The sequence below is a fragment of the Coturnix japonica genome, chromosome 2, assembly GCF_001577835.2.
Source record: "Coturnix japonica isolate 7356 chromosome 2, Coturnix japonica 2.1, whole genome shotgun sequence".
Classification (NCBI taxonomy): Eukaryota; Metazoa; Chordata; class Aves; order Galliformes; family Phasianidae; genus Coturnix; species Coturnix japonica.
Genome location: NC_029517.1, coordinates 32496171 through 32524072, shown reverse-complemented (window position 1 = coordinate 32524072; position 27902 = coordinate 32496171).

Below are 27902 nucleotides of genomic sequence, written 5' to 3'. Positions count from 1 at the left end.
TTTAGCGTATGGCTTCATGAGGATTATGGATTTTCTCTGGTGAGATGATGCACTCCTTCAACAGGGATAAGGGAGAGGAAAGCAATTTTTTTTTGTAAATTTATTTATTTATTTATTTATTTCTGTGACTAACTTCAATTCTCTGCCTGGCTGTTTAATCTTATAAATCAGTCTAGGTCTGTTTCTAATTTGTTTAGGTAATTTTTATTTATTTATTTATTTATTTATTTTTCATTGCCAGAAGTTGCCATTGGAAGTCATACAAACTTAAGACCTATTATTTTCTTTCAATAATAAGTTGCAATGAGAAAAGGAAGAGCAAAGGATAATTTAAAGCTTAATGGAGTGAGGACTGCAGTACTCCCAAACTCCACTTTCAGGTTAATGAGAAAGTGAAAATATATCATCACGGTTTCACCTCTGTCGTCCTTTATTGTAGTAACTTTAGTGCCAGCCATACAAAACATTAATGTAGTTTCCCACATCCTCCAAAATTTTAAGAATTTGTATGTTTCTTTTTTTTCAAATGAGAAATAAATGCTGAATTCTTAATTTATGGTTGAACTACATTAAAATTTCCCTTAAGCATTTTACTTTTGTAGTTCTGCCATTGATCCAACAAAATATGAATGGTGCTACTATTTCTGTGACTTACGATGTCTTCAGGGAAGCTGTGAATACACTGTAGGAAGGATGAATTTTACAATTTATCTATTAAAAAGTATGTTCTCTGAGATAATCTCTTTGAAAGATACATGAAGCATGTAAATTCAAGAAAATTTTTATCTTCTGATGGGAGTTCCAAAGACTAAAGATAATTCTACTGTAAAAATAACTTACTGGAATATATTGTGGTCTATATAAAAATCAGTATCTAGTGTTTTAGTATGTTTAAAAAATATACTTACCCCATACATCAAATTTGCCATTAGTCTTTGAATATTTCTTTAAAGAAGTAATTTTTTCATGGAATCATTACTTCCACTTCCAATCAAATCTTAGCAATTCAGAAATAAATATATATTAATGAACCAAAACTGAGAATATTAGCAACTTGCAACCTAAGTGTATTATTAGTTTTTTGTTGTTGTTGTTTTGTTTTTTTAAATGGATGAATATTTACAGACAGCTTTACCTTTATCTGAAGTAGTATGCCTATACCTAATTCTTACAGGCTCAGAGAAAATCCACCTTCATTATTCCTATACCTAAACAACTCTGTTAACAAGTCCTTCTAATTGCCATATGGAACTGAATCTCTTAGAGATATTTATATGAAACAGAAACTGTAGAAAAGGATATTCTCTCCTTTATTAATCTGATGCCAACATTTTGCTAATTAAACCACTACATGTCTCATGTCACTTCCTACGTAGGTCACTGGAAGAGGAGATACATTTGGGCAACCTTAAGGATGAATCCCAGGGGAGCATCCCAGAAACGCATGGTATTTAAGCTTGCAAGTTTATTAAACAAATCACAGAATATATTCCAGTCTAAATCACAGACGTGGCATGACACAATTAGAAGATTTATTGATTCTTTGGTCTACAGATCTCACAGCTTGCTCTGGGGGCTCTACACCCACCAGAACCAACAGATTTGCTTCATCACAACTAATCTTTCTAAACTAGAGCAGAGAAATTTATAAAGTTGAAAATGCCTGACTTCAACTTTGCTTGCTTTCAACTTTGCTTCTATTTTAACCTAACTATAAACTGAACACATTTTGTATTAGTCCCATGTGTCACCACCCTGAATTATTGGCACCCAGCCTCCAATGGCAGAATCACTCTATGAAGCAAAGAAAAAAAATGAAATAAACAATATTTTCTTTAGACTATCTACCATCTGCCTGCATAAGCAGTTCTTACCTCTTTATGTAGTATTTCTCTCCTTGTTGGGCAAGTGGTGAGAATAATAGTTAGGATCCAGCCAAAGATATAAGGTTATAGAAAATTTGGCTTTGTACTTCACTTTATATTTCCAACACAATATGGTTATGAATGAATTATAAATTTCCCAGAACTCTGTTAAGGTACCAAAAAATTACAGGAGTTGACAATTTCACAGCAAGGGTATGGAAGATTCTTTTCAGTGTTTAATATTTTATGTTATTTTCTGGCATATATAGTTGTCAATATTTCTATCAACAGAAAATTTATCATTATTTGAGACTCAGTATGTAATGGAATGAATTGTATTCCCTAGGTTCTACCTTTGGATAAAGAGGTGCCTGGCAGTTGTTTATATGAAAATGTTATCATTAATTTCTCAACTGAACTACATAGATCTCTTCAAAAGTAATGTCTTTTATTTATGTCCATGGAAACCGCAACAAATACAAGAAGCACAGTAGCACAATTTGATAGAGAAAATTCTCAGCTACAGAACACTATTTTTTTAACAGACACCACCATTAACTATGAATTTTTGCCATCAGTGATGAAGAGCTTACATGCAGCAATTGTAAAAATTTGCACCAGTGGAGATGACCCACAGTCACTGCTGACACATCTGAAATGCACCATCTACTCCTTTATTGTGCTCACTTCCGCTGTTTTGTCTCCTTGCATTCTGCAAGTGCAGATGAACGTCAGGGGGTGCAATTTTTTCCACAGGGAGGAATTCAGTTCCATGACTTTCCTTCATCCATATTTCCATGTCAGACACCATTTTGTCAGTCTGTCCTGCTGCCATCTGTTTTGCAGCAACAAAGTGTAATGGAATATTGGTTGAAAGGTTCAATCTCTACAGTTTTGTTCATCTTCTTTCTCTGAGGCAAAGAATGTTTAGGCAGATCACCATGAAAAACTAAGTGAACTGGTTCTCTTAAATGATAGGTCTTTGTGGCCTAATACCAATACCTGTCAAATACCTTTGTGATGGCAACTGACATCACATACAGCTGGATTGTTTGTGCTGTGATCCTCTTCTTTCTATGATGTTGTGTGTTGTGAAATATGTCCCAAGCAAAGACAAATCAGAAGTTCAAAGGAAATAAAGAGCAAAGGAAAAAACATCTTTATTTGGGCTTTCATAGAATCATGTAATCATAGAATAGCTTGGGTTGGAAGGGACCTCAAAGATCATCTAGTTCCAATTCCCTGCTGTGGACAGTGTTGCCACCCACTAAATCAGACTGCTCATCGACAGGGGCATCCACAGCTTATCTGGGCAGCCTCTTCCAGTGTCTCATTACCCTCTGAGTGAATAATTTATTCCTAACTTCCTAACTTCTAACCTAAATGTCTTCTCTTTCAGCTTAAATTAATTTCCCCTTGTCTTATTGCTATTTACCAGCATAAAAAAGTTGCCTCCCCCCCAAACCCCCCCTCCCGCTTCTGCTTATAAGCTCCTTTTCAAGCTTTGGAAGATCACAATGAGGTCTCCCCTGAATTTTCTCTTCTCCAAGCTAAACAATCCTAGTTCTCTCAACCTCTCATCATATAAGAGGTGCTCCAGCCTTCTTCATGGTCCTGGAGTATGGACCTGCTCCTCAACCTTCTTGTACTGGGAACCCTGGGCCTGAGCACAATACTCTGAGTGGTGTCTCTCAAGGGCTTAGTAGAAGGGGAGAATCATATCCCTCCCCCTGCTAGCCACCCCTCTTTTGATGCAGCCCAGGATACTTTTGGGCAGCAAGAGCATACTGCTGACTCACATTCAGCTTTTTGTCCTTCAGGACCCCAAGTGTTCCCCACAGGGCTACTCCCAGTGAGTGCTTCTCCTAGCCTGTATTCCTAAACAGAATTGCCCCAAACCAAGTGAAAAGTACCAGCCCAAAGACAGACCTCTGCACTACTCCACTCGTGGCCTCCATCTGGATGTAGAGCCCTTGACAACAGCTCTCTGACTACAACCATCCAGGCAATCCTTTATTCACTGTACAGTCCAACATTCAAAACCGTATCTCTTCAATTTAGAGATATGGATATGGTTCAAGACCACATAAAAGGCCTTACACAAGTCCAGGTAGATAAGATCAGTCCCCTTTCCTTGGTACACCGATGCCATGACTCCATCATAGTAGGCCACTGGACTGGTGAGGCAAGATCCGCCCTTCGTGAATCCATGCTGGCTGTCTCAGATCACCTCCTTGTAAGTGCCTTAGCATCTTTTCTGGAAGGATCTGCTCCATTGGTCTCTCTAGTCATAGACGTGAGGTTCACTGGTCTGTAATTTCCCCCCTCCCCTTCTTAAAAAGGGAGGTGATCTTTCCCCTTTTTCAGGGACTGGGAAATCTCATCTGATAGCCATGACATTTCAGATATGATGGAGAGCATCTTGGCAACTAGATCATCCAGATCTTTAAGGACCATAGGGTGCATATCATCCAGCCCCATAGAACTGAAAACATTCAGTTTCATGAGGTGGTCTTGGACTAGCTCTACTCTTACACTAGGAGGGATTTTACTCCTTCAATCCCCACTTGGAAATTCAGGGACATGAGATATTTGGGAAGCTTAAGTGACAGTGGAGACAGAAGAGGCAAAGAACTCATTAAGTATCTCAGCCTTCTCCACATCTAAGGAGGCCAATTTTACTTTTTCATTTATCACGGAGGGTACACTCTCCTTTGCCTGTCTCTTGTGATCAGTGCACCTAAATGACATTGCTGTCAAATAACCCGATCATCCTGGAACCTCGACAGTCCGGGGGAGAGAGACACAGATATGGATGCCATGGAGTCTTCTCACCATTTACTGCTGCGCCATGCCGCTTTTATATCAACATGGCTTCCATGCATGCATGTCCTGTGTACCTGCTGCACAACCCCATGCACACACAACCCTTCCCACTCTCAGTGCTGCATCACACTGCTTGTATATCATCATGGCTTCCATGCATGCGCATCCTGTAAACCTGCTACACAACTCCATGCACACACAACCCTTCCCACTCCCAGAATCCTCCCTTGCATAAATCATGTCATCATGGGGCATCCGGCAAAGTGCTTTTTCACATCCCCATTCCATGGTTCTGCTTCAGCTGCATCGGCTGTTATTATCTTAGCAGTTCTTCTCTCAGACTCATCCCCCAGTTGACTTTATTCCCCAACAATATATAAACTCTTCCTGTTGTTTTTTACATTTCTTGACAAGCTTTATTTCATATGCTTTTGTATGTTAATTTCATATATTTTCCTGATCCCGTCCCTACATATCCAGACAGCATCCCTATATTCTTCCCAGGCCACACATCCCTGCTTCCACTGCTTATACTTTTCCTTCTTTTCCCTCAGCCTGACCAGCAGGTCCTTGCTCAGCCATCCTAGTTTCTTGCCTTCTCTGCTTGACACTAGAATCAGGGGTAGCTCAAGCAAATGTGGAGTATCTGACTGTCAGATGCATTTGCATCAGTTTCTGATCTCAGCCTCTATAAGATATAAATATAAGGAACAATCAGCTTCTTTCTAGACAAAAGAGACTCTTGAATTCCTAAGGAATGAAAAGATGCTGCTCTGGATGGAGTAAGTATTTAACTTGAAACATACCAAAAATTCCATTTCATTGTTGGTGTTCAAAATCAAGAATTTGTTTGATCACTTTAATAAACTAAATATCAACACAGAATATACAGCAATTCCCCAAAGCCATAATATATGGGAATTCTCAAAGACTGGATAACGATAAGGACAGAAGATTATCATTTTTATTATTGTTTAACTCAATCTTTACTTTGCTTAAATTACTCTCTGAAATAGTTGTTGAACTAGGTTTCTTTTGTTGTTGTTTTCTATTTTGTTTTCGTTTGTTGTTTTTTTATGTGGTTTGGGGGGAAATTGTTTTGCTTTGCTTTTGTTATAAGAAATACAGAACATCTGCAACTAAGCAGATGTGTTTATTTACAACATCAAAAAATTTTACATATGTTTGGAAGGAGAGCTTTAAAGGCTTTCTTAAAATCTTTCTTTTTCATTGCATTTCTTCTTTTGATAGTGCCAATCTTCTGAAAATGAGAAATGACCATCTTCTCAAAATTCATTTGAACTGTTCGCTTTCAAACTGTTCAATCTGTGCAACAAATATCTTGTTTTCTCCTGGGAAGCTTTTCCTTTTAAGATGTCAAATTACATGCGAAGGGCTAATTTCCATCTGGAGACCTTATCAGTGAGGATCTTTCTTCTTCACAACCTTGGGAGTGAAATGTTTTTCTCTTGTATAACTTTTATTATTATTATTATTATTATTTCTAGAACTGTAAGGAACTGTCTGATACAAGTTGCAGTAGTGTTAGCACTCAAACTAAGTTCTGTTTTAAAACAAATCTGCAGAAGTAGTTTGTTCATGTCTGAGAATTACACCAGGGCTTTTTCAGAGTTTTCACAACACAATTTTATGTGAGAAAATTATCATTCACTATTTTTGGTACATTTTATATGTGGTATATGGTATATACGTGTCCTAAAACATTAGTTGAGCTGTATGGTAGAAGTTTGGCAGTATTTCTTCTTTACTTTCTAATACTTATAATATGATGTATTAGCCTAAGTTCCCTTCCCTTCCCTTCCCTTCCCTTCCCTTCCCTTCCCTTCCCTTCCCTTCCTTCCCTTCCTCCTTCCCTTCCTTCCTCCCTTCCTTCCCTTCTCCCTTCCCTTCCCTTCCCCCTTCCTCCCTTCCCTTCCCTTCCCTTCCCTTCCCTTCCCTTCCCTTCCATCATTCCCAATTCATCTTCTCTGTGCAAATGGTGCTGAGTTAGGAGAAGGAAACTAACAAACAAGCAAACAAACATGAAAACAACAAAATACAAACAAATTTGATTCACCTGATTGTTTTCACTCACAGTATGATGATTGAATTTGCATTTTTTCATGTTTGGGTCACATTTATGTTTCCTAATAACTTTCTACAAGTTAAACTTTTCCATTTTCAACTGATTGTTCTGACATTTTAAACAAATGTATTGGAGAGAAGAAACTATATGGTGGCACTTCTTAGCTTCTGTCAGTACAGGATTCACATACTAACGTCTAAAAAATGACAAATATATACACATATGTTTCATATTGGTAGCATGAAGCCAGAAAGTTTTGAGGTAGTTTTGTAACAGCCATGTTTTATGACATAGTTTTATATTTTCTTACTTAAGCCTTTCACTGAATTACAAAATGTCTTAAATGAGGAAATAAACAATCAAAGGATTTGCTGTAATACTGTTTCCAGCTTTGAGCTTCTAAAACTAGTTAATCGAAAAATGACCTTATTTTTGAATATAGGGGGCAATTGAAAATCATTGAACAGACCTACCCCCTAATGATTTTTTTCTCAGACATAATTATAATAATTAGCATTATAAAGTGCTAATTATCTTTGGACACAGAGGATTTACACACCAGAGACAGAGGTCCACATTAAGTAAGGAGGATTTTGCTTTTTCCTGTAACCTTTTTTTTTTTTTTTTTTTTTAATTAGGAGGTATAAGGACACTTAGCCCATCTGGCCTCCATTCTGAATGTTCACATTTTATTACTAGATGATTGTATCCAATAATGAAAGAGATCTGTTCTTAAAAACAATGTGGATTGGCCCAACAATCCTTGTCTAGTCAGTAGATCTGAACTATCCCATGATTTTCTCTGCATCTTATTGGACCTCACATTTCTAGAAGCATGGCAAAGACCTTGGACACATGACATTATTGCAAAGGGTTTCTTTAGTCTTACTGAGTCCTAAAGGGACTGGATTAATTTTGTCAGCAATCAGTATCTTTTCTCATAAGTTCTTCCTTATTGATGTAGCAGAAGGAAGGTTTCAGTTCCCTCAAGAAATATCAGTCTAGCTTTTCAGAGAGGTGCTGTATTGCCAACTGCATATGTTTGAAAAATCAGGAATGAGAACACTGTAACACTGACATAACAAATAAAAAATTGGGAGTTATTTTTCTTTGCTTCCTGTAATGAACCTTACATCTGTCCCTGGCTAAATAATATTTCTCCTATCCCTCACACTGTAAATCACTGCCTAAAGCATGAACTATTTATCTCTTGCCAAAATTCTCACTGTCCTTTGCTCCAGTAGGCTATAAATACTGTTTTATCTGGATTTTCTGCCGCATGTTGGCAGTCTTTCTGTAGTGAGCACAGCTTTTTTATTCAGGTGTTTTGCCTAGACCTTCATCTGTCTTCCCTATACTTCTTTCCAGTCCCTGTAGAGAGATTCTGAGAAGTACTTTGGTCTCATTCTCTCTCATAATTCTGTACCTCACAAGTATCGCACTAGAATATCACATGAAGGTGGTATTAGTATGTGTGTATTTCCTACATGTATCTATCACACTGTCTTGCTTAATCATCATAGACTTCTTTATAAGGTTATTCTTGCTATATATACATCTGAACTCTTATTAATGATGACTTTCTGTATGACATAAGTGCAGAACATACTTTCTTTAAGCAGAAGCAACCTATGTGCTCCAAAGAAAATGTCAACTGCTCACAGAATGAGAGGTACTGATAAATTGTTTTGGATATTAAAGGCAGTAAACAGAACATCTGTAAGAGTTATTTTTTGAGAGATGTATTCTGCTTCTGTCAGAGAGCACCTGCTGCCCTCCTCTCATAATAGTAGGTGGGTTACCAGAAAGGAGTTAACCTCCCTAGATGATATGAACCCACTCTTAGAATGTTAGCTGAAACATTCTCCAACAGAATTCCTATGGCAATTTTGGTTATATTTCCTCTGAATAGATTCTTTGTTCTTCAGATTGTTGTGTTCTTGTTTTGCTGTTGTTGTTGTTTTTTTTTCTGTGTCTGAGAAAATAAATTCAACTTTTGTTTAAATGTCAGTTCTCATGATGAGGACCTCTGTCTGTGGTGCTCTGGCTTTTCCTCCATTTCGTCTAATATTACAAGTATTTCATCAACTACAACCACTTTTGAAGTTCAAGCTGATAAAAACTCTAATTAAGAATTCTTACAAAATGTGTATTAAAAAAAATAATTTGCATACATTCCCAGAAAAAGATTGGCAAAATAGTTTTGAATGCTGTTTCATAGCTCTTCTGGTTGCGTTTCCCAGGAATATTTTCACCCAGTTAATTGTAATGGATACATCATTTACGTAATTTTGGAGTATGTGCTTTTATCTTGACATTAAAAAATTCACTTCTGTCAATAGCTACGTTTTCTCTAATAAAATTTCTTGTGTGCCCCGGTGGCGCAGTGGTTAAAGACGCCGCCTTGCAACACTGGGGCCCGGAGTTCGAATCCCCCCTGTGGCGCAAGTGGTAGAAGTGCCACTCTGCTACACAGAGGCTCGAATCTCCCGGGGGCTGGACTCGATGATCTCTAAGGTCCCTTCCAACCCGCACGAAACTATGAAACTAAACTATGAAACTATGAAACTCTAATACAGAATCTTCACCTTAAACTGATGTGGAAGGATCAGCTTTCAGGAAAATGAATGGAACAGTAAATTTTAAAATATCTACCGAGTCTTAAATTGTATAGCAGTACTTTTGTTTTCTCTTTAGCATGTGCATTCACATTTGAGTTTCTTATCCTGAATGTCTGCTAAGTTTTCAAAAGAACTTCATTGAATTTAATAGGAATTTGGGGTACTTATTTCATGTTGGATCAAGGCAGAGTATCACTCAGTAAAACAGAAAACTCATCTTCTAACTTATAAGACTGTGTCTTTTTTTGTCCAATTACATTGCTTTGTTTTGTTTTTGTATTTTTTGGGGTGTTTTCTGCATTTTAATAAAAATATATAGCTATAAACTTAGGAACAAGAGAGAATTAAAATAATATCATAGGAACAGACTACCTCATACTGGGCATCTCAAACTGCACACACTTACAGGAATAATGAAAATTAAGCGTAACATCATTGTCTCCTTCCTGTATGAACAATCAAAGGAGTCAAAACTTTGCTAAACCAGCTAGAGTAAATAGTTTAGCAATGAAAAAAATATAAAAAGTTCACAGAAAATATAAATATCCTTTAGGCTGTCAAAAGTAATCAGTTCAGCTCAATCTGTTAAATCTACTTTTAATGATAATGGCAACAACTTTTTTTATTACACTTTACATAAATTTATGAGTTTTATCCCTTCAAATCAAATAGAATATATTTGTTTCTGCATCATAGCCTAATGTTAGCATGTATCTTGGAAACTTACCTAGAAATATGAGAACACAGTAGTTACTGTGACCCCTGTCTGTAAGATTAGTAGAGTCAGATTAGGAAATCATAAAACCTGTCCTAATTAAAAGCAAATAACTGGCCATATAGGGACTGCACAACTTGTGATATTTTTTTCATAATAACTAAAAATACTCAATCATCATAACTTTGAAGTATGGAAAAGCTGCAGCTTAGAACTATGATCTTCTCAATTAAGTCCTTTAAACTGTTACATATTTATAAATGACCCCTAATGAATAGACTAGGACTTTTTCAGTTCAGTGTTATAAGCAAGATATCTTTTTAGGCTTGTAGATGCTAGAAGGTTATTTGTAGTACCTGATACTTTTTTTCACAAGAAGACTGCCTAAGTCAGTGATATACAAGGACTGCTCCAAAAGTAGTGCCTCCTATTTTATTATGTTGTCTCAAAACATTGGAGGTGGATGTTAGCGGAATGGACAATATTCCATCACATTTCATTGCAGTGCAACAGATGGCAACAGAAAGGCAATTTGACAAAAAGGCATCTGATATGAAAACATAGATGAAACAAAGGTGCATCACTGAATTCCCCATTGGCATTCATCAGCTCTGGACATGTATGGGGTCCAAACAGTGGATACGAGTATAGTGAGGCAGTAGGCGGTGCATTTCAGCAGTGATGGAAGCCAAGCCACATTCCAGATAGCTATGCATAGCTGTCACATATAAAAATGAAGGATTCTTCGATTGGCTCATCCATGCAAATCAGCAGATTATGACCAGGGAACTCTGTACAAAGCTGAATGTTGGCACATGAACAGAAAAAATACTGCATGCAAGTTTATCAGAGTCTATTGATACAATATGAGGCTGAAAGTAACAGTTTCCTAGATCACATAATTACTCATGATGAGATGTGGTGTCTTCACTAAGAGTGAAAGAAAAGTTGTAAGAAAAGTTCAAGATACAACTCTCAGCAGGTAAAGTGATGTGCACTATTATTTGGAATAGGAAAGGGGTGATCCTTCTAGATTTCCTGGAACTCACACAAACTGTCAAGTCTAACCAGTTCACAGTTGAACCAGAGAAGACAGCCAGTCCCCACACCAGTTTGAAGACCATACAGAACATTGCTAATCTTGGCTATACTGTCCTACCACAACAGTTCATCATAGGAAGTACCACATACAACTAAAGCTGCAGATATGTCTGCACCATTTGCAACAAGTGCAGTTTGAAAATTTACCCCAAAGTCCTTTTCATATTTCTTTTGGGCTTCCAAACTTCACAGACTGATGTTTTAAAAGATTTTTTGGTTGGTTTTTTTTCTGTTTTTTTTTTCTATTTTTCTCCACCCCCCCCCCACACACACACACACACAACACATCAAAGTGTTTCCACTCAATAAGCATTATTATTATTAGTCCAGTTCACTTTACAGAAAGAGCAAGATTACATGCTTCTATAATGTTTGTTTCACTATTTCCAAAAATTAAAGGTACATCATACAGACTAACCTGCATTATATTTCTCAGAAGTCTAGTTTATCAGAGCTAGATTACATAACGCTTTTCTGTTTGTGCCTTATTTTCAGCCATAGATTCAAATCCAGATTGACTTATCCAGAAAGCTCTCATGCAATACAGTCCAAAATCCATGATCTCCATTATTTTTTTTCATAATTTTTTCATAACTTTTTCTGACTTTAAAAGTTAGTAGCTTCTTCTTTGCTAACTCAATTTTTATCCAGAAATATATTCTCTAATCAAAGGATGCCTTCCAGTCATCTGTTTTCCTTCTTATCCAAAATATTTACAACTAATTTCCCATCTTGAGTTAGGAACCTCCCTTGCTTATCCACCAATTGTAAAAACTTAGTTTTTGTTGTAGAATCCTGAAATTAATTACTGTTGTACAAGGATGTTGGTATTTTTCTAGTGGAGTGAAAATAGCTTTTCTTCTTATAATTCTCATTTATACAAAGAGTTCAAATAGTTATTTCAATACAGCATGGCAAAATGCCTCAAATGCCTGTATAACTTAAGGATTACATTTGCCAGCTAAATATTTAGGAAGCAAAATCCAAGCAAGTCCAAAAGAAATTATTCTACAGTACAGAAACTATTTTGGAACATGGTCAGTCTAGCATTGCTCACAGTTCTTTTCAAGAGAAGGTGTTTGTTGTCTAAACCGCTAAAAATGTATAAATCATGATGAAGAGGTAACACATGCTATCATAATACAGTGGGAGTTGCACAACACACACACACACACACACACACACAAAAAAAAAAAAAAAAAAAAGAGCAATACCATCTTCCAGAGTTATAACATCTTATTGCCATTGTAAAACTTATTTATTGGAAGAGAAAATGCAATATTTTGGTAGAGAGAGAGATGAAGGAATGAGGCAAGCGAAATTGTTCATGAAGAACATCCAAATTTACAGTTTAGCAGTATATTTCTATACATATCCTACAGTGCTCATAATCCATCAGTAGACAGCTGTCTGAAGGTGTGCTTCTTGATGTACAAGGAAAAGATGGAGTGTCATTTTTAACCTCTAAATGGAGCAAGTGTTTTAAATAATAAAATATTACAGTGCACAACAAGTACACAAATTCTTGTGCTTATTCTGTCTCCCCTATCTCTCAAAAGCATTTTGTTTCAGAAGTGTTTCCTCCAGGAGGGTAATTTTATTGTCTGTCACATTTCTTTCAAATACATAATGTAAACTGCTAAACTAGACTGGAGGGTACAAACTCCCATCGACTTTAAAGGAGAAAGGAATTAGGCCCAAGCTGCTATTCTATTGTTTGTTGAGCAGGAAGCTGAAAATTCACAACTGGCAATGTCCTTTTGAAATAACGCCTGCTTTCACTTTTAAGCTCTTTGGTTATTATATAGCTTAAGGCAACTATACTATTTCCCAACTCCAGTAAAGCCTGTGATAAAAATCAGTGAGAACCTGGGTACAGCACATGCATTCATTGGTATTCAAGATCTGTCTCAGGGAATAGCACTGAAGTGTGCTGGATTTTTACTTTTAACTAAGACACTTGAAAGAATAGTAGCTGGAGTGTTTTCAATTCTGTCAGTGGCTGGTGGGATATGTTGGTTGTTTCTACTTTTTTTTTTTTTAATTATGATTTTTATTTTTTTTTAATAATAAGGCTCTGCAAAACCTTAAATGATGTTTCTACTGAACAATATATGCTTATATACATATATATATATGCATTTAGCATGTGAGACAAGTTCAACTGATAGAACATATAGATTGCCTAACCACAATTGTTGTGAGGCTAGTCTGGAAAAAAAACACAGGAAAGAAATGGAAAAATGTAAAAGTATCTCTTATATTTCCCAAACATCTTCATAGTTCCTCATGCTTTTTCTCTAATTTCAAAAGCATCTGCAAGGCGAACACTTCTCCCATCTAATTTTTACTGTTTAGATTGAAATCCCCTTAAAGTTCTTCTGTAGAAAAATTAGGCTATACAATCGAAGACAGAACTAGCATCAGCACTTCCATAATCTCTAAAGAACCCTACTGAATACAGAGATATATTTAAATATTCAAAGCAACAAATTTAATGCATATAATTTTAGCAATGAACTATATTAAAAATCCTTTAAAAAAAACCAACAAATAAACAACAACAACAAACAGAAGATTTAGAAAGTTATGATCTAGAATAATTGTTGCAACAACTCCAGCACAGAGCTTCTGAGCTCTGCACTTTAAATTGTGGAAGAATTATTATAGAAATAGTCTTGGTACCAACAACCTGCCCTCAATTTTCCTTAAAATAATTAAGGAATTACAATATAATAGAACAATATATTATCCTTTTGTTTCTGAAGATTATGCAGATCTGTGTTTCTTTTTTCATCAAGCTTTTTAACTTGAATGAAACAGGAAAACGACAAGTTTTGTTGAAAAAAAGCATCTTTTATTGACTAGTGCAGGAACACCTGCAGCTTGACACATATAATTTAAAGTAACTTTTGTGAGAATTTATGTAGGTCACTGCTGGTTATGTAGATGTGTGTGGGAGATACTGGCCCTGATATAAACGCTAAGCACATTTCTTGCATACAGTGTATAAATTGGTCAGGCGATCCATAAAGTGGCAAAAATAAATTGAAAAAAAAAAAAAAAAAGAAAGAAAGAAACTGTATAGGAACAAAGTTAAAAGGTCTTGAGAAAACGTGCAAAACCCAGGTGCTACATTTTTAGGTTACCGTGCCATCTACTTAGGTTCCTATGATCTCTCTAAGTATGGGTAAGTGGTAGGTGTGCGTAGGCTGCAGTCTTCGTAAATCATGGGTATGACACCAAGCCTCCTCACAGACTTGGTGTGAACCAGCATTCCGTGCTCGGCAACACAGAATTTCAGAAAGCACACACTGAATTCTCTACAAAACTCTTGTTACCACATATGAGCTGTAGGATAAATGCATGTTGTACCACAGATGTTAGATAATGCCCATAGCGTGCGGTGAATAGAGAGAGTATATATAGAAAGCAGTGTGGGATAGAGGGTAGGGTGGAGATGGGTTATTTCACTGAAACATTCAAGACAAGGCGGTGTGCCATCTTACCTTTACCACTGAACAAACTCCAACAACACTTTCCATTATCCTCTGTATTTACGACATAGAGCAGATACCTGATGAAGGCTTTATTTTTTAGTATACATTAACACAGTCAATTTCAGCATAATGCAGAAACATGGTCAACATTCATTAATCAAAGTTTTAGAATTTCTACTCAATTTCACTAATCAATCTTTTGCTAGGTTTTTTTTTTTTTCTTTTTTTTTTTTTTTTCTATTTTCTTGGGAAGGTAGGGGTGGGAGGGATAGGGTACAGTTTCCGTATTCTAGCATTCAGAATTTGTTATTTCCCCACAGAATTGTTCCCAAATACTTCAGTAGAAACATCATAGAAGAAAAGGATCAAAGATTAATTCACAGAAAAGCTGGCTAACATAGATTTTACTTCTTTAATAAATATTACTGCTGCTATTACACAGCATTAATAAAATACAGCAGTCTTTAATTGGTTTTGTTTTTTATTCCTTGAAGATAGCAGAGGAAGAAAGTTAGTATATTTACTGAAGTTAAGAGGATATAGTTTTTACTAATGACAGTTTGGAGAAAATAATATTATTTTATGAGGGTGTGTATTAAAATATTTTATTTGTATTTTTTCATGTTTTATAAAAGGATAGCTTTATCTTATACTGGATTTAATTTTACTCAGTATAAAATGTCTATGTGTAATCTAGATGAAACTGTTGACTCTACTAAATCCAAAAGTCCTTATCTTCTATTCCTTATTTAGAAATAGTGTGGATGCTAGTCAACAAATTCAAAACAAATATAGTATCTTATAGCAAGCAACAGATGAGGAGTCACTTCATTTCTGAAGGGAAAGAAGAGTACATTCATGGTCCAAAAAATTTCTTATCTTCTCAATCCTTGGAACAAGGAAATAATAAACCTGTAGGCTTTTTTAACTGCAGGGAAGGACAAAAACATAATAAATGCAGTGACTATGGAACTTTCCTATACCATCCATCATAATGGCATAATGATTATCAGTTGAAAATGTCAAATGTGGTTTTTAAACTTTAATTGGTTTATGAACACAGATGTCTGCAAAGAACTAACAGATCAGTTCATAAATGTTGCTACAGTGACCTTATTAATTTTCTTAAACTGCAGTGACTTTATAGTTAGCACACCAATTTACTGACACCTAATATAAAAATACTCAGTAGAAATAATATTACATTAGCTTAGCCTAATATAAAAAAGTACTGAGCAACTGTGTCCAGTTTTAGGCTCCCCAGATCAAGAAAGGCAGGGAATTACTGGAGAGAGTCCAGCAGAGGACTACAAAGATGATGTGAGTGATCTGGAGCATCTCCCTCATGAGGTAAGATTGAGAGACCTGGGACTCAGCCTGGAGAAGACAAGATTGAGATGGGATCTTAACAATGCTTGTAAATATCTACAGGGCAGGCATCAAGTAGATGAGCTTTTCAGCAGAGCCCACCAATAGGACAAGGAGCAACAGGCACAAACTGAAACATGGGAAATTCCATATGATCATGTGAAAAAAATTCTAGAATTTCTAGCATCTTCTACATTTTAGAAGGTTATTTGTAATATCTGATATTTTCTCACAAGAAAACTACTGAATTCAATGATATATGAGAGCTATACCACATATAATGGCTCCCATTTTATTATGCTGGCCCACAAAATTAGGGTGTTGATGGTATGGCAGTGTTGCACTCATGTTTGGGCAATCCCAGGTATGTGTACATTCTGCAAGAAGAATTCCTTGAGAGCAGCCCTGCCAAGGACTCATAGGTCCTGGCAGATGAGAAACTTAACATGAGACAGTAGCATGCACTTGCAGCCCAGAAGACCAACCATGTCAAGTGGGCATCAAAAGAGGGGTGGACAGGAGGGTGAAAGAGGTTATTGCACTGTTCTACACTGCCCTTGTGAGGCTCCACCTTCAGTACTGCATCCAAGCCTACAGAGCTTTTGGAGCAGATCATAGGAAGACCACAGGGATGATCAGAGGGCAGGAGCACCTCTTCAATGAAGAGACCAAGTAGTGACCTTCCAGTACTTAGTGGGAGCTTAGAAACAGGAGAAAAATAAACTTTTCACAAGCAGATAGTGATAGGATGAGGGGATATGGTTTAAACTAAAAGAGAGAGAGTAGATTTACATTAGATGTTGGGAAAAAATTTTACTAAGAGTGTGGTACAGTTCAGGAACAGGTTGCCCAGAAAAACTGTGGGTACCCCATCTCCAGAGGTCTTCAGTATCTGGTTGAATGGGGCCCTTGGCAGCTGGACCCAGTGCCTGATTTACTGATTGGCAGCCTTGCCTGTTGCAGGGAGGTTGGGTCTTTTAGGTTCCTACCTACCCAGGCTATTCTATGACTAGAGTGTTGCAGTGCTAGTATCATAGAATCATAGAATCACCAAGGTTGGAAAATTCTTAAGAGATCATCCAATCCAGTTGTTCACCTATTCCCAATAGCTCCCACTAAACCATGTCCCTCAACACAAAATCCAGTTGTTCCTTGAACACCCCCAGGGTCGGTGACTCTACCACCTCCCTGGGCAGTCCATTCCAGTGCCTGACCACCCTTTCTGAGAAGTATTATTTCCTAATGTCCAGACTGAATTTCCCCTGCTGCAGCTTGAAACCATTCCCTCTAGTCCTATCACTAATGACACAAGAGAAGAGGCTGACCCCCAGCTCACTACAACCTCCCTTCACGAAGTTATAGAGAGCAATAAAATCTCCCCTGAGCCTCCTCTTCTTGAGGCTGAACATTCCCAGCTCCTTCAGCCTCTCCTCATATGGCCTGTGCTCCAGATCCCTCAGACTCCTCCAGACCCCTAGCAGCTACTAGTAAATAAATATTTTTATTGCTATTATGGCAATAACAGACAATTTTGGTGCTTGAAAGATATCAGAAGAGACAATGTTTGGTAGATTCAAGCAAGAGAACTCATGGATTCCTATCTTCAAAGATATTATTTTCTACATAGCCCTTTCCAAATCTTTTAGGACACTTGCCTTTCTCACAGAAGCAATTCTTGTCCTTTGCAAAGCCAGTAAGAGAATCATAGGATCATTTGCATTGGAAAGGACCCTTAAGATCAACAAGGCAAACCATCATCTAACATTACCATGTCTGGCACTAAATCATGTCCCTGAGTACCACATCCACACATCTTTTAAATATGTCCAGGAAAAGCATCTCCGCTAGTTCCCAGGGCAGATCCTTCCAATACTTGACAACCTTCTCTATGAAGTTCTTCCTTGGATACAGTCTAAACCTTCCTAGGTGCAAGTTGGGAACATCCCCTAGTGTCCTAACATGTGTCACCTGAGAAAAGAGACCAACACTACAACATCTTTTCAGGTGTTTGTGGAATAAGCTGTATCTTTGTTAAATGCTCAGGAAACTAGATGCAAGAGACAAAATACATGTATATTAGGAAGGAAATGACTGTCTTGTGTCAGAGATGGAAGCAACTATGTTTAACGGTGTCTCAAGGTTTACTAACTGTATTTTTACACAGTTAGAAAGAATCTAAGCGCTACTTCAAAACTGATGTGCTTTTATTTATTCTTCTGTTATTGTAAGGAAACAAGAAATAGAGACTGACATGGAAGAAACCTGCTCACTTTCTTTTCTTTATCCCTTGACATATTCTGCTACAGAAGGCTTTTAATAGTGGACATCATCATTTACATTTTGAAATACATAATATTAATTTAATGAAAATTAATGTGGAACACAAAGAGCATAGAGTTCATCCATTTTTAAATCAAAATTTACTGACAATTCTACTGAAATAGATAAGATGATCCTTTCAAACTAGGGGTAATTTGTTAGGAAAAAAAATAATGGAACAGTTAAACACCAAATGAAAGGGTCAGTTGCTTGCAAGATTAAACACTAACTGATTTTTATTTTTCTTCTGGGCCTCGACAAAGGAAATTTACAGCAATGCTTTAGAATTAGGTGCCTTTAAAACTCTGGGCCAAACACATTTCACATGGAACTCCTCTGACTTAATGAGGCTATATTGGGAATAGATTTGGCCCAAAGGGTTTCTAATGTTAGTCTGAACAGCCAACCACAAATAACAGTGCCACTTTGCGGTGAGGAAAAAGTTTTCAGCATATGAGAGAAACCTATAGGATATAGATTTTTATTTTTTATTTTTTGTGTGCAATTTGTACTTGAAATTTTAATACAACCTCACGATAGCTTCCAGTTACATTAAGCTCATTATTGCCACAATATTATATGCATCTTTTCATATAAAAATGTCTCCAAAAACGAAATGAAAGAGAGCCTTTGTAATTAATGTAACATTAAGAACACTCCCTTCACTTCATCTTCAAATTATAGCCATTTTCTAAAAAGGTTAGCATGCCTGTAAAAGGCATAAATATCTTACAGCTATTTGTATTTCTTATACTTGACTAATGTATGTGTCACCTTACTGAAAAATCATCCTACAAAAAGGCCCATGGTATTTATTTTATTTAAGTACATGTAGAATTATAGCTATAAGACAGACACATGTACTTAATAGCATTTTAAATGTTGGTATGTAACTTGTTATCTAATGTAATGATATTCTATTCCAGAAAAGAATAAAGTAAATATTAAATGGCATTTCAGTAGATATAATGAACAGTAAGTCCATAAGGATCCATGGACATCCATGTGGTCGGTCACCTAGTTACAAACACAATGATTTTTGTATTTCTAAAGGAAGAACCATCAGAAAAAAAAAATAAAAATAAAATAACCTCTTCATTTTGACAGTATATCTAAAGCAAAAGATGAAATACATTAATGTTAAGAACAATTTTTTTTATTTTTTTTTCAAAAAAAAAACCTACTATGTGCAGTGTTGGAACAAAATCAGTCTCTTCGGTCTTCAGAATACAATAAAGAGGTGAGTAAGAATTTTTGTGACTAATATTGAGTTGTTTATAAGCCACTTTTTAAACCACTAAGGCTCAATATCTCTAATTTGGTTAAATATTTTTTGAGCAGTTATTTAGGTCCCATTCATGCTTTAATCCTTCTTTTTATACTACCACTGAAATTTGTTTTAGGACTTCTGTAATAATTCTGAAGTTATATTGTTGATGAGGTTTACACTTTTAATTGATATGCATTTCAAATATACCTAGCTATAAAATGCTTTTGAATATTTAAAGTGAAGAGACATGGGGTTTGCTTTCCAGAAGTCTTCTATTCAGAACTGTTAAAATTTACAGAGTAGTGCCCTTTATCTCTCAGTAATGCTTTCTGTTTAGATCCAGGTATCCACCTGGCTACCTACAACTCTTAGTGAGGATGAGAGGCAAACTAAGTATTTTAAGTGAAAAGAAAAATCTCTGGAACAGCCTTGGAGATGAATGTAAAGGATGGTAAGGAAGATATATCTGGAGAGATAGGGCATATATGCAGTTGGTAGAGACTGGGAAGGAGTTTCAGTGAATACTGCAGTGGTAGTGATGGCATTTAAATATCTTTACTTTGACATGTTCATACATGAAAGAGCTCTCCAGAGTTCAGACAGCAGTGTCAGCTGTAATTCACGGCCCAATGCTTTCTATCAGAATTCAGCATCCTTGTCCCATCAATTTATCCATTCTGTTGAAGTTCCTCTGAGTAGCAGCTCTACCTCTTGGCTCATAATCTGCTCCCTGTTCGGTAACATCCACAGACTCACTGACAGTTTACCTGTCCTATAGTGCAAGTGATTCATAAAGGAGCATTTGCCCCAGCATTTATCCTTAAGGGGCACCATCAGTTTGACTAGTTGGGCTTTCTCCTTTTGATCACTGTTGTCTGAGCTCAGCAGTCCACACTATTTCCTAATTACATAACAGTTCAAACATCCAGCCCCTATCTCACCAGGCTGGCTTAAATGATACTGTGGAAGATCACATGAAAGACCTGGCTGAAGTGAGAACATACCACATTTTTGTTGTTAACATCAATGCACTTCATCTTCTGCTTTAGATATATTGTCAAAATGTAGAGTTCTTTGTGATGGTTCACCATTCACGCAACCCAGATCTTCAAACACTACCTCCCCAATGTAGAGAAACCTTTTCAGCCTTCAGCCATTTTCAATACTACAGGTTGTACTACTCTAAGCACTTAAGTATTTTCCTCTATATTTTCCCAACACATTTCAGAATTCTGAAAAGTTATATCCATTAGTTCTTTAACTACTATGAGAATCAATAAACACATCATCTAGGCAGACTTAGCAAACACAAATGCATGGGCACTGATGGGATGCACCCATGAGCGTTGAGGAAGCTGGTAGAAGAGTGTAGCCAGCAGATCAAGGGAGGTTATCCTCCTCCTCTACTCTGCCTTGGTGAGGCCACATCTGGAGTACTGTGTCAAGTTCTGGGCTCCCCAGTTCAAGAAAGGCAGAAAACTAATAGGGAGATTCCAGTGGAGGGCTATAAAGATGATGAGAAGCCTGGAGCATCTCCCCTATGAGGAAAGGCTGAGAGACCTGGGACTGTTCAGCCTAGAGAATTCTGAGTGGGAATGGTATCTACACTTAAATATCTAAATGGCAGACATTAAGTGAAGGGGTCAAGCTCTTTTCAGTAGTGCTTAGCAGCAGTACACAGGGAAATGATAACAAACAGGAAGAGATAGTTCCATAGTGAACATGACTAAGATCTTCTTTAAGTTTAACATAACTGAGCACAGGAAGAAACTGCCCAGAAAGATTGTGGAGTCTCTTCTGGAGGTATTCAAAACCCTCCTTGTCACCTTCAGATGCAATCTACTCTAGGAAACCTGCTCTGGAAGCAGGGTTGGATTAAATGATCTCCAGAGGTCCCTTTCAACTCCTATGACTGTATAATTATGTGAAAGACAAACAGTATTTCCATCTCAGAAAAGCTTATAGCTCTTAAAAGCACCTTAGAAATTTTGATATCATAAACAAATGCAATCAAAATGAAGACAAAAATTAGAAATAGAACACATACCAAGTAAAAATTAATTCAGAACATCCTTTTCCCAATAGAAAGAAAGGCACACTAATGTTAGCTGAATGTCAGAAAAGCCTAAGAACTAGTTTAAATCAGCTGTAAATAAAGCCATTCACTATGATGTAACTGAAGCAGAGCACTGCTTCCTAGATTTACCTGGTGCCTAAATGTATCGTCCCCCACCACATCCTGATCTTCAAATTGGAGGGAAGTGGATTTGATGGGTGGACAACTCAATGGATAAGCAATTGGTTGAAAGGCTGCAGACAGAGGGTGGTGGTCAATGGCTCTATGTCCAGGTGGAGGCCGGTAACAAGCGGTGTCCCCCACGGGTCTATCTTGTGACAGGTGCTCTTTTAACATCTTTATTAATGACATCGATGAGGGAATTGAGTGCACCCTCAGCAAGTTTGCTGACAACACCAAGTTGAGTGGTGCAGTCGATATGGTGGAAGGAAGGGATGCCATTCAGAGGGACCTCGACAGGCTGGAAAGCTGGGCTTGGGTGAACCTAATGAGGTTCAACACGGCAAAGTGCAAGGTTTTGCAATAGGGCCAGAAAAACCCCAGACACCTGTACAGGCTGGGAGGAGTGGTCCTTGAGAGCAGCTCAGCAGAGAAGGACCTGGGGGTCCTGATGGATGAGAGCCAGCAGTGCGCTCTGGCAGCTCGGAAAGCAAATGGGATCCTGGGCTCCATCAGGAGAGGGGTGGTCAGCAGGGATAGGGAGGTGATTGTCCCTCTCTACTTGGCTCTTGTGAGGCCTCATCTGTAGTACTGTGTCCAGGTGTGGAGCCCTCAGTACAAGAAAGACATAGAGATTTTGGAAATGGTCCAGAGGAGGGCCATGTGAAAGACAGAACTGGTTTTCTTTTGTTGTCTCAAAGCTTGTTTTTGTGAGGCCTTTCTGATGATAAGACTCTGGCAGGCAACTGCTAACTATCCAGGAGGGTGAATGGTGGGTGTTATCATGCCATCCCTGCTTAGGATTGCAAAGATAAGCAGGAACAGGACAAGCAGTCTTTTCCAGGGGTGCTGCTGGAAGGAGCAGACCACTGCAGAAGGCGATAAATCTTGTGTCTGGCAACAGAGACCACCAACCCTTGCCGGCTTATCTGTGGGACAGGAATGTCAGAAAAGTTAGTTTTAAATCATTTTACAAAGAAGTGTTTGTTAAGAAGAAAGAACAACCCCACCAAAATGGGGGATAAAAGGCTCTCGCTAAACTGCAGACTTAGGAGACAAACTCCCGAAGACACCTCTGATGGAGAGTTCCCTGAGGGGAAAACCCCGTTGGAAGGACCCCCGAGGCCGGCTTGCTGCGGAGCTCCCTGGTTTTCTCCTATCCTCCACGGTGATCAGACGAGTTCCTGAGATCAACGGACCTACTGCGCATCTCGTTGGACCCACGGTGGTGACTATATCTCTTTTGCTTTCTACAGACTCTGTGCTTATATTTCCTACTTTTCCTATCGCCCATCTTCCCTTCCCCATCTCCCTAAAACGGCCAGGACTTTAATAAACTGGTTGGACCAACATTTGAACTGTTGCTTCTTAATCTAACGCTGGGTATACACATGTCAAAGAACCTTGCCTCTGTCATGGTTTTGTAATTTTGTAATTTTGCTATCAGTATTCCACATCATAACATCATGTCAAGTATGGATACTTCTGTTGAATGTGCAGTCCACAGAAGAAGACTACATATCCCAGAGAACAACAGGAGTAACAATAAGTCACGGGACCAGGACACAGAGAGAGAATATGCTTCCTACAATGCGACATGATCGCGTCAGTGAATAGGGCATATTTCTTTTCATTTTCTGGTAATTCGTTGTATGGTGGGGCCTCTTTAGCACGTGATACCTCTTCTGCTGGTGATGTTCCAAACTTTTTATCTTCAGGCCAGTCCATGATTACCTCTAGGATTCCTGGACGATTGAGGTTTCCCATTTCGCGCTCGCTGTGTACAGCGTAATCCACTTTGCTTCCAGGTGAATATCTGGTAGCATGATGGGTGGAGGGAACCTGTCCTTGAACATCCAGTTCAGCACTGGCAGTCGAGGTGCCAAAAGGAGCTGTGTTTCAGTCCCGACTACTTCGGAAGCAGCCCGAACCCCCTCATACGCGGCTAAGATCTCCTTCTCAGTTGGAGTGTAGCACTCTTCAGACCCCTTATATGATCGACTCCAGAATCCAGGGGTCGGCCTCGGGTCTCCCTGAGGCTCTTTGCCACAACTCCAAGTGGGGGGCCTTTCTCTCCAGCAGCAGTATAGAGGATGTTCTTTACATCCTGTCGCAGTCCGTACTGGCCCGCAGGCCTACAGCACGGGCTATCTCTTGTTTAATCTGTTCAAAAGCCTGCTGCTGCTCAGGGCCCATGCAAAATCATTCTTCTTCCGCGTTACCGTGAATAAGCGGGGCTTACTAATGAGGCTGTAGTTTGGAATGTTGCATCCTCCAAAAGCCCACTGCACCCAGGAAAGATTGTGTCTCTTTCTTGCTAGTTGGTGGAGACATGGCAGTGATTTTGTCGATCACATCTGCTGGGATGTGACGACGTCCATCCTGCCACTTTATACCTAAGAACTGAATTTCCTGGGCAGGTCCTTTTACTTTGCTTCGCTTAATAGCAAAGCCAGCTTGTAGAAGAATCCGGATTATCTGCTCTCCTTTTGTGAAAACTTCTTCTGCTGTATCGCCCCACACAACAATGTCATCAATGTACTGCAGGTGTTCAGGAGCACCACCCTGTTCCAGTAGCAGTTTGAACCCAACCCATGGCAAATGGTTGGGCTGTGTTTCCACCCCTGGGGCAAACGGTTCCAAGTATACTGAATGCCCCTCCAGGTGAAGGCAAACTGTGGCTTGCATTCTGCGGCCAAAGGAATAGAAAAGAAGGCATTGCAATGTCAATGGTGGCATACCCATTGGCTGCTTTTGACTCCAGCTCGTACTGGAGTCCAACATGTCCGGCACAGCAAGCGCTCAATGGGGGTGTGACCTCATTCAGGCCACGGTAATCTACTGTCAGCCTCCATTCTCCACTGGCTTTACGCACTGGCCATATGGGGCTTTAAAAGGTGAGTGAGTTTTACTGATCACTCCCTGATTCTCCAGCTGGCGAATCAAATCATGAAATGGGGAGCAAGGAATCCCTGTTGGTGCGATACTGCCGTCTGTGCACTGTCTTTGTAGCAATCGGTACCTGCTGCTCTTTTACTCGTAGCAGCCCCACAACAGACGGGTCCTCTGACAGGCCAGGCAAAACAGACAGCTGCTTAATGTTGTCCATGTCTACAGCAGCTATCCCAAAGCCCATCGATACCCTTAGGATCCTGAAATGCCCCCTTCTGAGGTAATCAATACCGCAGTATACATGGAGCCCCTGGGCCAGTCACAATAGGATGTTTTTGCCAGTCTTTGCCAGTGAGGCTTATTTCAGCCTCCAGCACAGTCAATTCTTGAGAGCCCCCAGTCACTCCAGAAATATGGATTGATTCTGTCCCTTCATGACTGGAGGGCATTAGGGTGCACTGTGCACCGGTATCCACCAGCGCCTTATATTCCTGTGGTTCTGATGTGCCAGGCCATCGAATCCACACAGTCCAATAAACTCTATTATCCCTTTCCCTCCCCTGACTGAGGGCAGGGCCCCTCTATTGGTTACCTGTGATGACTGGAGCAACTCCACTGGTGGTTGGTATGTCTAGTAGTTCTTTCACCCGTGCTCGTAGTGCAGACGTGGGCTGATCATGCCACTTCCTCATGTCTTCTCCACGGTCACGTAGGTAGCGCCACATGGAAACACGCGGTGCAATCGTACTGTTGTTCTTTGCTCGAGCTGGGAAGCGTGTGCGTTTAACAGCTGAGACTTTTGATGATGCAGGTGGGGAGTAGGACTGGACTAGTTTGATCAGATCCTTCATTAGACCTGGTGGCCCGCACGAGGATTGACCTTCATCAGTTGTTTCTGATACTATTACGGGATCATTACAATTAGTTGATGGAAACAATTTCTTGCACATTTCATCTACTCGGTTTTCTAGCCGTGAGATGGCAGAAACTGCGGCATGCAGTTGGGGGAGCTGCTGATCGGTGGTTTGAAGCATTATAATCAGCTCAACAACTCGGGGCCATCTGTCCACGAATCCTTTAGATCCTGATACCAATGACTGTGCAATTCTCTCTGGTGCTGTACTTGTGATTTTCTGCCACATGTCAGGATCGGCCCTCACTCTCTCAGGGTCAAGTTCGCTTGGATCAGGGCTGTACAACATTTTCGCCATGGCCAATTCCCTCAGGCGCTGAATACCTTTTTGGACGGTATTCCAACTTCTCAAATTTAGGCTTCAAAGCATCCTTATAGGGGTACCTTTCTCTCACGGCTTCTAACAGCCGCAACCAGAGAGTAGCAGCTCCATCCGAACATCTGCTAATCCCTCTGTCGATACCTGCATCTTGGGCAATGCTTCCTAGTTGGCGAGCTTCATTACCATCTAGAGACAAGCTGTTGGCCGTTGTCCCCAGCAGCGAAGCCCCAAGCAAGGATACCTTCATCTTGACGCCGTGTGAACTCCTTTCTTGAGCCTTGGATTTCAGTCAGCTTCAGAGGTCGACAATAGGTGATTTCCTCCTCATCATCAGTCTCTTCTTCATGCCTCTTGGTTTTTGCCTTTGCTTTTTTCGGTACTGCTCCATGCCCGGCACCTGGGTCTTCTGCAGCCCCCCCCTGTGCTTCTCCTTCTTTTCGTTCTAGACGCGTGGACACCCGTTTCCATTTCTTGCCTTCCACAGGGGCAACTGATATTGCTACTGATGCCTCCTGTGACTGATCAGAATTAACTTGGGCTTGAATCTCAGATCGGAAACTCTCTCTCTCCAGAATAGTATGATACAAAGCACGGTATGCATAAGCCAAACCCCACATAAGGTTTACCTCCTTAGATCTCTGACCCAAATACTCACTTAATTTCTTAGGGTCCCTTAGGTGTTCAAGAGTGAAATCCCATGACACTGCGGGTCCCCATGCTTCTAAAGACTTTTCCTAAACCTTTCCATATTCCCTGCCAGTCATCATTCTCTGGTTCTGGAGGAGACTTCCGCATAGAACGAATGCATAGGAACATATATGCATGCATTGATAGTGATAACATGAATGCAAGTATGAACCCTATCTCAGTTATTGAAAAGCGTGTGGAAATCTGAGAGTACAACCTAAATAAAAAGGGTTTTTTTAGCCTGTAATGAATTAAACATGGTGTGGTTTGTAAAATTGCCTGTTCATCTGGGATGCAAGTATTTGTAAAATTGCCTGTTCCATCTGGGATGCAAGTGTTTGTAAGATTCACAATTCCATCTGGGGTGTAGATGCCAAAATTCTGACCATACCACATCTCGTAAAAGTACCAGGCAGGTGTCTCCATCAGTATCCACCTTATTAGGCTATATATCTGCACAATTCCACAACACCAAATTATGGTGTTAATAGTTGACCAATACTTTAAGAAGATCATAATTGCTTTCAATCCCTTAAACAGAGCATATGGGATGAAGAGTGGATTCATAGCTGGCAGGCTCTGTAAAAGTCAGAGCTAGCTAGCTTTGCTCTAAGGGAGAAAGAAATCCCTTGTTTTCTACACAAAAGTTAGATAGCAATGCTGAGAATGTGCAGCAGCCCTTAATGTTGACAATTTGTCTGGTATTTCAAGGTCACGTTCTCCGTGAGCAGCTACGGAAAGATAACACTCCGAACACTCCCGTAACGAAGCTCTTTAAGAGCAAAGAGAGAGTTGTTCTAAAAGCTAAAAAGCTCTATGCCCGCATTCTCCACCAAAAAATCTGTCACGGGTTACTTAGATTTACCTATGCCCGTGACAGGGGAAGCCACCCCACGCCCCCCCCCCGGGGCCCGGAAAGGAGGGGGAAAAGGGGAGTGGGAATAAACAGTGACAATCTAAGGAGGAAAACTTATTTTACTAAATATGATATCGAAATACAAGATAACACAATATAATATAATTAAGGCTAACAAAATCGAACGAAACAGAGAGAGAGAGAGTCTCCGAAAACCGAGAGGCCTACTGTGAACTCTAGGCGACACGGCTGGAACGCTTCCCACTCTCCGAGAAGTTCGAGAGAAGAAGGAGGGCACTCCAGCCTGGGAACGAGATTATATAGA